The sequence below is a fragment of the Oryctolagus cuniculus genome, chromosome 6, assembly GCF_051225735.1.
Source record: "Oryctolagus cuniculus isolate XC-2025 breed Fujian yellow rabbit chromosome 6, ASM5122573v1, whole genome shotgun sequence".
Taxonomy (NCBI): Eukaryota; Metazoa; Chordata; class Mammalia; order Lagomorpha; family Leporidae; genus Oryctolagus; species Oryctolagus cuniculus.
The window spans coordinates 150,791,739-150,802,892 of NC_142872.1; the positions used below are offsets into that span (position 1 = coordinate 150,791,739).

Genomic DNA, 11,154 nt, shown 5'->3' on the forward strand with positions numbered 1-11,154 from the left:
TTTTCTAAGCTTCATTTTTCTTCATCCATAAAAATGGGGACAGCTTCCTGAGCTCATCCAGGGTTTCTCAGCCTTGGTGCTATTTGTATTGGGACTGGGTAATTCTTTGCTGGGGGTCCTTCCTGTGCATCATGGGGTGTTCGGCTTCATTCAAGGCCTCTACCTACTTGATGCCAGTAGCACCCCTATCACGTTATGACTATAACTGAACCCAGACACACTGCTCAGTGTTCCCTGGGGAGCAAAATCACCCCTACTTGAAAAGCGATGAGGTAGTGGTAAAGATTAAGAGAGATAATGTATGGAGTATATGTGTGTTTATTAAGTGTAATAACCATTATCATTATCTTCATTAGTGCTCAGAAAATACTAGTTGAAAGACTAAATATACTTGTAGAAGAACAGAAGCCTCACCAAAACTATTTCTGGTTTTAGACTGACAAACCCAGAAAAGGAATTCTTACTCATGAGAAACAAAATTTCTGTTAAATCCCACCTGTTGTAAATCCACTTATGTTTGGAATGTGGGCTGGGAAGTATGTTTCAGTGAGCTGTAGGGGACATGTGTTGTTTTGCTGTCTGTCTCTACACTGCCTAATTTAGTGTTGGGGGAAGCACTCACCCACCCTTTCAGCCATGGAGCTGACCTCTGGGTAGGTTCCAGTGACGTATCACAGGAGAAAGGTCAAGCCATCTGGGGAAACCCATTCTTTTGGCCACAGTGGTTAGCCTAGGAGTGGCAATAGGACTCAAGCTAAGGCCCAATCAGAAATATACAGGGTGCCCTTCTGCCGCTGGACTTGAACATGAGAGATCATAAGACCCTGACTATAACTGGAGAGGGGAATTGTGTCTGAGAGTAAGGCCCGCACATGACAGAGGACAGAATGGAGCAACACATGCAAAGAAACTGAGTTCTAGTGACTGAATTCCCGTATTCACTCTGCCCAATGTTAATGTTCTTGAACTGATACATTCCCTTTTTTCTTTCATCCTTTTGGGCTAGTTTTCCTGTCCCCCCCCCCTTTTTTAAAGATTTATTTATTTATTAATTGAAAGGCAAAGTTACAGTGGCAGAGGCAGAGAGAGAGAGAGAGAGAGAGTTCTTCCACCCGCTGGTTCACTCCCCAGATGGCTGCAATGGCCGGAGCTGTGCCAATCCAAAGCCAGGAACTAGGAGCTTCCTCTGGGTCTCCCAAGCAGGTGCAGGGGACCAAGGACTTGGACCACCTTCCACTGCTTTCCCAGGCTATAGCAGAGAGCTGGATTGGAAGTGAAGCAGCTGGATCTTGAACGGGTGCCCATATGAGACACTGGCACTGCAGGAGGTGGCTTTACCTGCTACACCACAGCGCATGGCCCTTTCCTGTCACTTGGAACCAGAAGATCCTCATTTGGCAATGTGATCCTGATTATATCAAGATTAAAACACTTTGTAGATATCTTTGTACATTTTCAAAAATAGATTTTGAGGGGCCAACACTGTGGTGTAGCGGGTAAAGTCACTGTCTGCAATGCCAGCATCCCACATGGGTACCAGTTTGAGTTCCAGCTGCTCCACTTCTGATCCAGCTCTCTGCTATGGCTTTGGAAAGCAGTAGAAGATGGCCCAAGCCCTTGGGCCCCTGCACCCACGTGGGAGACCTGGAAGAGGCTCCTGACTTTGAATGGGTACCGTTCCAGCTGTTATGGCCAACTGGGGAGTGAATCAGGAGATGGAAGACCTCTCTTTCTCTGCCTCTCCTCTCTCTGTGTAACTCTTTCAAATAAATAAATATTAAAAAATATAGATTTTGAATTAGTTGAAATTCTCTGGGTGACAACAGAAAACCCTTCAGTAAATGGCTGAAGAAATAAGGAAATCCATTGGTTTACTTTTGAAACTGTCTGGAAGTCCCGTGTGCTTCAGGCCTGGGCTCCGGCTCTGTTTCAACCATGACTCCTCTGTCCAAGCCTCCCTCGCTGTGTTGACTTTGCCTGCAGGCTGGTAGTGGTTCCAGGTCTCATGACATGTGCTCCCAGGAAAGAGAGGGGAACCATCTTCTCAGCTGAAACCACCAAGCGGGATTCTCAGCCTTCTTTTGGGTTAGATCATGTGCTCACCCTAAAACCAAGGCAGGGAGGAGGGGATCCCCCTGTTGGTAGCCAGGGTCTGAAGCTGCACCTGGGAGTTAGGTCAGTGGCAAGCAGAGCCTGGAAATACTACATAGTGGGGGAGGTGAATGAGAATTTGTTGAGAGCTTGGCTCATTGCATTTTTTTTTTTAACAGGCAGAGTGGACAGTGAGAGAGAGAGACAGAGAGAAAGGTCTTCCTTTGCCATTGGTTCACCCTCCAATGGCCGCCGTGGCCGGCGCGCTGCGGCAGGCACACCGCGCTGATGTGATGGCAGGAGCCAGGTACTTATCCTGGGCTCCCATGGGGTGCAGGGCCCAAGCACCTGGGCCATCCTCCACTGCACTCCCGGGCCACAGCAGAGAGCTGGCCTGGAAGAGGGGCAACCGGGACAGAATCCGGCGCCCCAACCAGGACTAGAACCCGGTGTGCCGGCGCCGCAAGGTGGAGGATTAGCCTAGTGAGCCGCGGTGCTGGCTGGCTCATTGCACTTTAAAACAAGAAAATAATATTAAACATCAATGACAATATGACACCTTCCAGTTTCTTCCATTGGTTTTCAGCATTCCCTCTTCTGGGCTCCTTCAGGCTGCGTTTGCTTATATCTTAGCGATATCACTGCTGGTAGAGGCGCTTGTCTAGCATCTCTTTTCCTTACTAAAGACAATGTGGACAGAGACTAATCCAGCATCTTTCATTTCCCTAAGTACAGCCTCGAAGTTGGGGCAGGGTGGGGGTGGGGCTCTCTCCGTATTTTTAAATCCCATTGAATTTGTTCCCTCCTGGAAGGCAAAGAGTTTCAAGCCCAGGTTGCTAGAAGACCTAAAGAAGGGGTTTGCATTGTAGTTCCCTGCCTGAAGTTGGGCTTCCTCCTGCACAGTGACTGCCTATGTGACCCTGGATGAGTTACTTGCTTCTGGAAACTTCAGTTTCCTCATCTGTGGAACTTACCTCACAGCACTGCTCAGAAAACTGAATGAGACTTCTGTGGACGTGCTGAGTGCAGAGGGAGGTACAGTGTCCATGGGGCTGGTTCCAGGAACCCCTGTGGGTACCAAACTCTGAGGATACTCAGCTCCTTCGATATAAATCGGGTAGTTTTGCTTTTCTTGAAAATAGGAGGGTGTTTTCCCCAAGAGTGTATTTAATAGGACTGGATCTCACTAACAATTGCATACAAAAAGAGCAATCATCTCAACACAAGAAGTCAAGGAAGGAATATTTCACATGATGCAGCACTTCAGGTGATTCTATCGCTTATCCCTGCAACCAGACTCTTACCTTGCTTGATTCCTACAGATGTGGCCATCAGCGTGGGAGATGCCAACACCATCCATGCGTAACCTTTAGTAGTGTGGAGCCCACTGCCTGTTTCCTGAGGGACTTCATTTCAGGGGTCCTGTCAGCTATTTAACGTTTCATCTAACCATTTCATGGCTTCCAGGCCGGTGCTTCTGGTTGCCACTTGGGACACTTGCCACTTTGATCCTTCGAGCAGGTGACCTGAGTGCATTTGCCATTCTGAGGTAGTCATGGCTGCACGTCCTGCCTCCTCTCACACACCACTCACAGGCCTTCCTCAGCTCTTCTTCCTCCAACATAGCAACTGTCTCTGATTTGGAAACTCCAGTCTGATCCCGGTCACAAGTGTCTGCTATACAAATGACTGCCCCTGTGTTTGAATAATAACATCTCCAGGATGGCCGGATGCTTGCTTCTTCTAAATCCCAGACTTGGAATGGAAGGTTTATTGTATGTCACTGTCTCTACATTAAGTCCTCTCGTAGGTATAGTAGTGATGGCTTTTCCCTAACCTGTAATCCCTACAACGTTGGGATTTTCCCTGCTCCATCAGTTCCCAAAATTAAAATCCCCCTTTCTTGAGTTCCAGAGAGATCGGGGAACATAGCCGGGGAAAGGTCGCTCACCATGAACAGCCTGTCTTCCCTAGGCCATCCTCACACACGGGCCTGGCCTCAGCGGAAGCTCCTGGTTCGCCCTCGTCACTGCCACTTCTGCTCTGCTTGGCCTCATCTTGTGACTCTGAGGAGGTTTCCATGTAGCCCTATTCCATTAGGAACTCCCAGCTGGGGAAGGCTAGGATTTCTTTAGAATTTGTAATTTTTTTAAAAATTTTTATTTGTAAGGCAGAGTCTCTCTCTTTCCTCTCTCTCTCTCTCTCTCTCTCTCTCTCTCTCTCTCACACACACACACACACACACACACACACACACACAGATCTTCTATATCCCGGTTCACTCCCCAAATGGCTTCAACAAGCCAGGGCTGAGCCAGGCAGAAATCCGGAGCCGGCACTCCATCTGGGTCTCCCATGCCGCAGGTAGGGACCTAAGTACTTGAGTCATCATTTGCTGCCCCAAGGGTGTACATTGGCAGGATGCTGGATTTGGATTGGAAGTGGAGGAGCCAGGACTGAAAACAGGCACTCCAGTGTCGGATGCAGGCATCTCAAGCAGTGGTTTAATTCACTGCACCACAATGTCCACTCCTTTCTAGGTTGTTTTTGAAAATCCCTTGTAACACATTTCCATCCCAACATGGAACAAAAAGGAGAATGTCTTCATTTTTCCACCCCCTCACTGTTTTTTTTGTTTGTTTGTTTGTTTGTTTTGTTTTGTTTTTTTTTAAAGGAGCTTGAGAGCCTAAAAAATCCGGGGTAAACATTCCCTTCCCAGGCTTACCTGGGCAGTGTGGTTCAAGTCCAGCAGTCACAGACAGAGCAGTGTAGACCACATGGACTTTCAAGCCAATGTGCAGACAGTAAGGGTGAGGCTTCAGTCGAAAACAGAAAAGGGCAATGCACCCAGGCTGCTGCAAACGTTCTGACTTGTGTCTGAAACCCAAGGCCAGGGACAGCAATTGCGTCTCTGTAAGTTATTGACTTCTCTCCCTTTGGCTGTTTTCAGTCTACTTTAATGGACTTGTTTTTCCTGGGTCACAGGCCATTGTTTAAGATGTCAGTTAGCGTGTTGGGAAGCCACTAGACTGAAAAACCTTCACAGCCTATGAAACCTCATGTTTCCAGACAGTGGTTAATGAGTGATGAGTGCATTTGTAGGTCAGAAGAGGGCCAGCTGTGTATCCCGTAGCCCTATCTATACCCAAGCCCCTGGCACAGCCTCTGACATATACTGGGATGCAGTCGTTATTTGAGGAGGAAGCTACTAAGATAGGCCAGTGCACAAACAGCAAATTCTTTTTCTTTTTAAAGATTTATTTATTTGTTATTTGAAAGAGTTACAGAGAGGCAGAGAGAGAGAGAGAGAGAGATGTCTTCCATCCCCTGGTTCATTCCCTACATGGCTGCAATGGCTGGAGCTGTGCTGATGGGAAGCCAGGAACCAGGAACAACTTCTGGGTCTCCCACGTGGGTGCAGGGGCACAAGGACTTGGGCCATATTCCACTGCCCTCCCAGGCCATAGCAGAGAGCTGGATGGGAAGGGGAGCAACTGAGACTTGAACCAGAGCCTATATGGGATGGTGGCACTGCAGGTGGCAGCTTTACCCGCTACGCCACAGCGCCAGCCTCCAAACAGCAAATTCTGACCAACTATGTTGCTAGCCTCTCAATGACTGAGAATTTCCAGGCTGGCCAGACACTTGTTTTGACATTTATGACTTGCACCTTTAGAAAGACCAAGAGGGAAGTGTTAGGGCCAGTTGGCCCTGATTTTCACCGAGGATAATGTCAGCTCAGGCAGAGTGGCCATGTCCTTGGGAGCATGAGTAACTGGACTGGACTCCAGACCCTACTCTCACTCTTGGTGGAATGGCCTCAGGCAGTTTCCAGCCTGTACCGCTGTATATGACAGCCCTATCTCAGGGATGAGGAACTTGTATTTCAGTTTGCATTCCCCAGTGTCTAGATCAGAGCTGGGTTAGTGTTCAAGAAAGGCAACTGAAATGAGTTGCTCAAGGCTACTTGACTGATCAGGTGCAGGATTGGAACCTCTGATTGTGCCATGGCCCTGGGCTGTCTGATACAGGAGACAGTGAACTAACTACACAGCCTGGTATATTGTCCAGACTCTATCTCTTGGGACACTGACCAGCACAATTTAGTTCTCCAGAATCCAATCACTTGTGGTGACCCTTGAAATCCAGTCTCCGAAGGCAAGGGTGGATTTGTGGCCACCTTAATCCAAGTATGAGCATCAGGAAGTGGAGCTGGAATTAGCCTGATGTCCTCAGCCTCCTTTAAAATTTCAAATTCCATTCTCTGTGTTTGGGGTTTGGCAGAAGTTTAAGAAGTTTCTAGATGCAGAGCAATGCCTCCACCACCAATCGTCCCTGCCTCTACCCCCTTGAAAGTTAGGGTCACCTGAAGGAGGCACCTGGGCCACCCCCAGCCCATCCTCATGGTAGTGACACTCTGGCCTAGTAATAAATATCCATTCTTGGCCTTTTTATCTCCCAGCTTCTCATCTTTAGATGCAGGCAGAGAAACATTCAGCTCATGTTGTCACTGTAGGTTGGCTACGAGGACAGCCTTTCCACTCCCCTGGTGTGGAACATTCTTGGTTTAGCTGTCATATTAGCCACCAACTTTTATTGAGCTCTTTTTAATAAAAAGGCCAGTCCGTGGGCTCAGGACTTTCCCCGGCCTCTCCATCCCCACAGTCACTGTGTGAAGGAAGTGATATTGTCCCCATTTTATAGATGAGGGAGCTGAGGTTCAGAGCCCTTGAGTAACCTGCAAGACCACCCCTCAGACTCACATCACAGGTAAATGAGCACGAGGCCTGCATTACTGACTCTTCTGCCATCCTCCCTTTTGCCTGGTTTGATAGGCTGGACACAGGACCTGGAGCTGGAGCTGTGTTCTCTGTGGACATGTCTGTCTTGCTACATTTACTGAGTGCCTAACACTACGGAAGGTAGCTTTTGAGGAGTGGTGTGCCTTGGCTGCTTTACTCCTTCAAGCAAATGTAAGAGGAGGTACCTTTGCCCCCACTGGCCCTGTGAGAAGGTCAAGCCCTTCACTCCAGGACAAGGTGGGATTCCAAGTGCAGGCCTATAAGACTCACAAAGTGAGCTTTAGAGCCTGCTCCAGGGTTCAGTTCACTCATTGGAATCTGGTGGTATAGGCAGAAAAGCAGATCCCTGGGCCACACATGGGACTAACAGGGTCAGAATCACTGGCAGTGGGGCCAGGAAATCTGCTTTTTCTGATAGGTACCCTGGGTAGTTCCTGTGTCCATTTCTGATGAAAACTCACTTCCATGGTCAAGTGCTGGCAATTGGGCTACGTTAACCTCTTAAACAGGTTGAGTCCTACATTTCTGATTTATGTACTTCTCTCTCTGTCTGTTACATTTTAGTAAAAAATTAACTTTAAAAGTCCCCTCTCATAGAGGACACAGTTTCTTCACTTTGAGCACTTTGCCAGCCTTGCTCACACATCATCACATTGTTCAGTTTTCAGCGTTAACTCACATGGGGCCCCCCAGTGCACCAGGCCTAAAAAACCAGGCTATGAGACTGTCCCAGAATCACCTCTCCCCTGCCTAATGCTATCACACAAAGGTTACCACAAGTTCTCATTTTCTTTTCTCTAGATAATTCCTCCAAAATAGATCACCCAAGTGCCTCCCTCTGAAAACTTCCACTGTGTTCTTTCAACCCTGAAACCCAGATCAGTGTGAAACAGTGCCTTGGGATCATCTATCTTAGCAAATTATCCAACTTTCCACCACCAAGTTGTGGGGTGGTCCCAGGGACCTCTCCTTTTTGTGTGAAACCCATCTGACTAGCTCCATCAGCTGTTCTCTGGCCCCCTAGGCCTCAGAGAGCGAATTTTCTCCTCTTTGGGGCTTCTCTTCTACCGTCTGGGGCCTCAATGGAACACACACATCACTCACGTACTGCTAGACATTTATTAAGCCCCCACAAGAACTGGGGACTCCTCAAGGGACAAGAATCTGCAAAGTAAATAGGAATGTGGGTCCTCTGTGTGTGAAGCACAAAGTGTGTTTCCAAGAATTTACTTTTGGTGAGTACTTCCGGGACTATCGCTTTTAACAGTAATAATCTTGATGAAGATCCTGATGATAAGAGGAAGAGCAGGTGGTGGCATTTTCTCAGAGCTCTCTCCACAGCAGGCTGTCTAGCAATCTTCTTAGATGTGTTTCTTCACTCCTACCATCCTGTGAGGTCGGCACTGTTACTCTGTCCCTATGATAGATGATGAACCTAGAGCAAGAGAGGCTGAGGGATTTTCTCAAGGCCACACCGATCACAAAGGCTGAATGCTGGAGCTGATCTGAAGTCGGATGCCAGGGGCAGACCTCTCAAACGACTGTGTTCTCTGAGTCCTCAACTTCTTCCGGTGAGAGGTGTCAGAAGTGAGTGGAAAGTGGCCTGCAACACAGTGAGAAACAAGAGCCCAGCGAGGATGTGATTTTACCTGGGATGGCCCTGGACACACGGGAATCTGCAAAGTGTGGGCTGTCGACAGGTGCTCCCAACTGTCCTGTCTAAAACACAGCCTATCCCCCAGGCATAGAACCATAGAGACTCAGGGTTAGGAGGGATCTTGTCGGTCTATAATCCAAACCCCATGAGATGCAGAATCCCTTTACAGCCAAGTGCTCATCTGTCTGGAATACTTCCTGGGACGAGGACCACATTACCTTATGGAGGCAGCATGTTCTATTTATTATAAAGCAGCGTAGTAGATATATTTATTTTACCAGCATCCCTACCTTCTTTTAGTAAAAACATTCCCAGTTTTCTTCCAGGGACTGCCTACCTCATTTCAGGGCTGCCAGTGTGGGAGTGGATAGATGACCCCAAATTAGTCCAATTACTCCATCTTTCAAGGGAATGGAAGTACAGAGCCAAGGGACATGAGGATAGAAAACTAACAAAGCAAAGAGAGAAGGCCCACAAAGGCCCCAGCAGCTCGGGGGCTCCCCGGCCTTCCTCAGCCAGCCCTGCAATTTGGTGAGCAACCACAGCCTTCCATTAAGCCCCGTAGTGGCTGCTTCTATAGCCTTCCCTAGTACCTGCCGTTGGTGTTTTTGTTTTATTGTGTCCCATGATCAAATCTGCTTCTTGATCAAGTTCTAAGTTTTGTGGACAGCCTTTTGGGGCGAGCTGGAGGTTGTCATCCACAGGCTCTCAGGCTCCTGTGTGAGCACCAGACACTTCCAGTTGCTTCAGCCTTCACGCACCAGGTGCGATCAGGAGACTCGGTCATCTGGCCCACTTCCTCTGGGCACACCCCTGGTTTGCTCTCTTTCTAGAGTGGGGCTCCCAGAATCCAACACAAGATTCCACAGGGAGCTGACCAAGGGGAGAAGGGCTCCCACGGCCCTCCTTGTCCCTCTTGTGCTCCTGGTAAATGCAGCCTGACATTCTTTGAGTGGCGTGTCAGCAACTCTGTTGCTCCTACAGCCTACTAAAATGCACACACACACTATGCTCATACACACATACACATGTGTTACACCTAAATCACATCTCCTTGATTCTGAGTTTTTTAAAGGCTTGTTTTATTTATTTGAGAGGCAGAGTTACAGAGAGACAGGAGAGAGAGAGAGAGAGAAAGAGAATCGATCTTTCATCAGCTGGTTTACTCCCCAAATGGCCACAATGGCTGGAGCTGGGCCGGGCCAAAGCCAGGAGCCTGGAACTCCATCCAGATTTCCCATATGGGTGGCAGGGACCCAATCACTTGGACCATCTGCTGTTCCCCAGGTGTATTTGCAGGAACTGGATCAGAAGTAGAACAGCCAGGACTCAAACCAGTGCCCACACGGGATGCCAGCATCTCAGGCAGTGGTTCAACTGGCTATGCCACAAAGCTGGCCCCAATTCTGAATTTCTAGGATTTGTTTTCAACCCAAAACCTGCATCCGACACATGTTAAATGCTCTGTAGTTTATAGACGCATGTTCAAAGGCGAGGCTGCTACTTGAGTATTGCCAAATAAGGTTCCTGGCCCCAAAAGCATTTATCCTGGAAACAGAAGCGCCCTTTGTGAGAACTGCACCTCCACCTCTTCATGATGAAATACAGCACTGCCGTCAACACGGGGATCCACAGGCTTAGGGGTCTGCACCCCCTGTGGCTCACCAGCTCTGCCTCTGGCATGTTCTCTGAAACATTGTTCAACGTACTGCACAGAGCCTAGATACCCCACAAGGAGGAACTAGGGTAAATAAATTCAGGCACCTCATATGATAGAATATCATGCTATTAAAGATCACACTGGAACAGAATAGTTAGTAATGTGAAAGGCCATTGATAGTATCCAACTTTTTGAAAATGCTATAAAACACATGTGAAAATACAATCACTTTGGTGTGTTTAAATGCAAAGAACAAAAGTAGGAAGGATGCAGACTAAACTGCTGACGTGGATCATCTCTTGGCGAAGGGAGTCTGACGATTTTGATTATTTTTGTCTTGCCTGTATTTTCAAGTATAATTATTCTATTGTACACGTTACTTTTATAACAAATTACTTTGAAAACTAAAGAAGAATTCCAACATTAACACCTTGCAGGAAGATTGAGAGTATAAACATTGAAACTAAAAATTGTTTTAAAATACTATATACTACAGAGCTGTTTTTTTTTATTTTTTTTTATTTTTTTTTTATTTTTTTATTTTTTTGAAAGAGTTACACAGAGAGGAGGAGAGGTAGAGAGAGAGGTCTTCCATCCGATGGTTCACTCCTCAATTGGCCGCAACAGCCAGAGCTGCACCGATCCGAAGCCAGGAGCCAGGGGCTTCCTCCGGGTCTCCCATATGGGTGCAGGGGCCCAAGGACTCGGGGCATCTTCTACTGCTATCCCAGACCATAGCAGAGAGCTGGATAGGAAGTGGAGCAGCTGGGACTAGAATCAGAACCCATATGGGATGCTGGGGCTTCAGGCCAGGGCTTTAACCCTCTGTGCCACAGCGCCGGCCCCTGGCACAGTGGTTTAACCACTGCTTGGGATGCCCACATCCCACATTAGAGTGTCTGATAATGTGTACCCTGGGAGGCAGCAGGTGATGGCTTACGTAC

The 11,154-nt window shown here is 47.9% G+C and overlaps 1 pseudogene; it reads right to left on the reverse strand.

The window, feature by feature from the left end:
* Positions 1–3,516: 3,516 nt before the first annotated feature.
* LOC138850100 (ADP-ribosylation factor-like protein 1 pseudogene) lies at positions 3,517–4,021 on the reverse strand (annotated as a pseudogene).
* Positions 4,022–11,154: the final 7,133 nt, after the last annotated feature.